The sequence below is a fragment of the Urocitellus parryii genome, chromosome 3 (genome assembly GCF_045843805.1).
Source record: "Urocitellus parryii isolate mUroPar1 chromosome 3, mUroPar1.hap1, whole genome shotgun sequence".
Classification (NCBI taxonomy): Eukaryota; Metazoa; Chordata; class Mammalia; order Rodentia; family Sciuridae; genus Urocitellus; species Urocitellus parryii.
Window position 1 is genome coordinate 120,731,387 of NC_135533.1, and position 3,970 is coordinate 120,735,356.

At 40.2% G+C, this 3,970-nt stretch overlaps 1 pseudogene; it reads right to left on the reverse strand.

Moving 5' to 3' along the window:
• Positions 1-698: 698 nt before the first annotated feature.
• LOC113176977 (zinc finger protein 131-like) lies at positions 699-2,664 on the reverse strand (annotated as a pseudogene).
• Between the last annotated feature and the right edge of the window lie 1,306 nt (positions 2,665-3,970).

A 3,970-nucleotide genomic window follows, 5' to 3' on the forward strand; every position in this document is an offset into this window, starting at 1 on the left:
ATATGAAGTACTATAGCACTGTCTACATTGCTCCTTATAACACAAACTTTGAAAGAACCAGAGATGTTTTATAGAAAAGTCTAGTTGGTTTTAAAAAGGCCCATGGGTGTTTTTTTTTTTAAACATTCTGGAAATTTTGCCACCACCACTCTTTCTGTTGCAGAGATGGCACCTGTGACCATTGGGGTAGACAAGAATGTTGTTCAAACTAAAGGAAGCCAACCAAAATTTTAACTGCACAGTAACAATGCACTTTCTTCATGCAGCCTTGTTTCCTATATATTTAATTTTCTAACATGCATTAGAATACATAAACTTGTATTCTAATGATTTTACATTTGATTTTACAATATGGAAACAATTTGAGGAAGGACATGACCCGGGGAAGAGAAAATGGTGATAAAGAACCCTTACTACAATGAAAATAGATACTTTCATATCCAATTATATAATAAGAATATAATCCATTTAAGTTTTCAGAAATATACTTCTCAAAGCTCCCCTTCATTTATGAGAAAGATCCTCCTCTGTGGCATTAACTGTGGTTAGGGGCATCAGTTTGTTTCTATAGAAACAGTTCAGCACAACAGGAAATAGTTTTTAACTTTGGTCCACTTGTCTGTCAGTTTAAGGACAGTCACACTGCCCAGAATCAGTTCAAAAACCCAATGTATAAATTAAAAAATATATTCGTTATTTCAATCTAAAACTGGCAAAGCTGTTCTGTCATCATTCTCTGCCTTTTCAACTTGGGAATCCACTGCTGGTTTGGTCTTTAAACCCTCAGCACCTCTGTGATCTTCCCTGGCAGCCTCAGCAGCATCTGCTGAGTTAGGCTCTCTCTCCTCTTGGCTCATGATTTCAGGGGGTCACATGATCCAAGTCTGCTTCTAAAAGCTCAGTTAGTACTTCCACTGGCATCTGATTTACCCGTTCAACATGCAGCTCCTCTACGTGTACTTCAGTACCTTCTTCAGTCTGAATTTGACCCACTTCTAGATAACTGACTTTGACCTGCTCTGGAAGCTCACTCATGTGTGAATCGTGCACTTGGCTGTCCTGAAGCAGATCTGGATGGATTTGTTCCACAGTCACTTGTGCTGAATCCACCTGGACCTGAAGTAATGGTAACACATGCACCTTCCTAACTTGTTCTATAATAGTCATTGATGTCACTGGTTCTACATGTCATTGCACACATGTTTCTACTAAAAGGACTTCTTCAGTTACTAGATGCTCTGAAATATTATGAGTATCACTGAGGTGCCTCCTTAATTCATTTCCTTGCATAAACCACAAGTCACATACAGTACAATGGTTGGGTTTATCTCCAGTGTGTATTACCAAGTGATCTTTGAACTGGTCCCAGCTGTTAAACATACAGTTACACACCTGGCATTCTTATAGCTTCTTCCTTCCCTTTTTTTGCCCCCACTCCAGTTTGGCATGGAGTGAAATGACATTTGAGAGTACTATTTCTAGCAAATCATTCACGACAATTTGGACACTCAAAAGGTTTTTCACCTGTATGTTTTCAAAGATTCTCTTTAAAATGTCCAAAGTGGTCAAACTGTTTCTCACAGTACTGACATATATGAATTTTTTTTCCCAGTTCTTTGCTTCTTACTGACTCCACCTTCTTCAAGGTGGTAACAATTTAGGTGCTATTTCCATGAGCTCTCCCGAAGGTATCTTTTATTGCATATTTCACACTTGAAACTCTCAGTGGAGTGTGATTTCATGTGTTCCTTAAAATGGTAAAACAATTTAAATGAATGGTTACATTTCTCACAATGGAACAAGTCCTTCACATCTGAAAGCTGAAGTTCCACAATTTCAATACCTTCTACCTGTTTGCTTATGGTCAGATTCACAGCCATCGTCTTTAATCTGCCCTTTTCTATCACCTTGTCGGTACTTGCTGGTAATATCTGCCAACAATGCTAAAACAGAATTATCAGAGGAACCTGTGCACTGTATGTACTTTATGGACTGCTTGGTAGAAGCCACTTCCTCTAATGTTTCCATGCCTTCATCTTCCACTTCAATTGTGCCTTCAGCAATCTCTACCTCAATTTCAACAGGCTCTGATTCTGCAGATGGCAATGACTGAGTGATAACATTTGATGTTTCTGCAATCTTTCTTTTTTTTGCCTCATTTTTTCCTGTGATATTTTCCTCTAATGGAGCTGAATTGTCTTTGTTTCTCCTCCTTGACCAAAAAATCTGAGTAAGGCAGTTTGGTAATCAAATTCAGTTGTCCACAGAAAGGAACATCTCTTCTCAGCTGCTTCCTGACTTCAAGGGCTTTGATAGCTTCTAGCATTTGTAGAAATTCTGCTGCTTTCCATACGTCATTGGCTTTTTCTTCTCCTTGTATCATTAGTTTTGCTGTGTATGTGAACTCAATTAAATGACTAAAGGCCATTTTACTAACACCTTCTATCTCCACCAAAGGTTCCTGAGTAAACTCCTGAAAGAATTTGTAGAAGAACTTACTGCAAGCAGCCAAAACAGCCTTGTGGGCCTTAAAATGATGTCCATCGACTATTAGTGTGATATAGGTAAATTGATCCTGCTCTCGTTGTTCATTCAATCGTCCAGAATCATTTTATGATGTTCAGGAAACTCCTGAAGGCATTCCATCTTCTCTTCAGCCTCCATGGCCTTCGGGTTACTCTACAAAAGAGGAGCATGATAATGTACACCCATGAGCTTGTGCTGGGAAACAAAACCCCTAAAGCACAAAACAAAGAAAAAACAAAACCCAGGAACGGAACGTGAAAAGAAGCGGAGGAGGGTGAGGCAAGAGAGGAAGGCGAGGGAAGAAAGAAAGACTACCCAAGTAGCCACCGCTCATTGCCTGACCTAATTGGAGTCAGGAGACGGGAGCTGGAGCGGGGTGGGCACAGCGCCTTAGGCTCCGGGGCGCCCAGGCCGCGCAAATCCGGCAATGGAGGAAACCTGACAGCTGTGTCAGCCAAGCCCTTCTGCCCCGCCCCAGCTCCGGCTGCCCCAGGACCCGGTCTGGCTCCCGGGCCCACTGCAACTCCCTGGTCGCCTCTCCCTTCCCCGCCCTCCCTCTTCTCCCCCGCCCCCCTCTTCTCCCCCTCCCCGCCCCAACCAGGCCGGCAAACTACCTATCTTTAAATGTGCTTCAATGTCACTCAGTAAAACCAGCAGGGAAAGGACATTTGGAGCTTAATGATAAGAGCAGATTGCCCATCAGAAACAAGACAGGAAGAAGAGAGGGCCTCAAATCTTTAAAATATGAAAGGAAAAAATCGTTCAACCCAGAATTCTTTACCCAGTGAATATTAAGTAAATATTAAGGCAGAATTAAAATTTTATAAGACATTAAAATTTACCTGCTCTCAAACAGTGGTGCATGTCTGTATTCCTAATGACTCAGGAGGCTGAGGCAGGAGGATTATAATTTTGAGGCCAGACTCAGAAACTTCCTGAGAGCCTCAACAACTTAGTGAAACCAGGACTCAAAAAGTAAAAATGCTAGGGTTCTGATTCTGTTGCAAAGCAACATCTGACCAATTTTTAATTAAAAAAAAAAAAAAAAAAAAAAAAAAAAAAAAAAAAAACAGAACTCATCTGTAGACTCTCACTTCCAGCAAAAGTAAAAGACCCCTCATAGAAGGAAGTGACATAATAGTAGAAAAGTTCACTCACAAACTTTGTGGAAAACATCAGATATGGTGACAACATGGATAAGAAGAAATAATTCTGAATTTGGTCATCCTTTATAGAAGATCATTGACTATTTGAAGGAAAATATATTTTGGTTTAGATTGTATTACATGGAAATTACATAACATGTATCACAAAAGCTGAAAGGATGAAGAACATGTTATGAAGTTCATGTTTATCAGTGAAGTATATAATATCAATTATGTCCATTGTTCATACACACACACACACACACACACACACACACACTCTTAACCTTACAGTACGA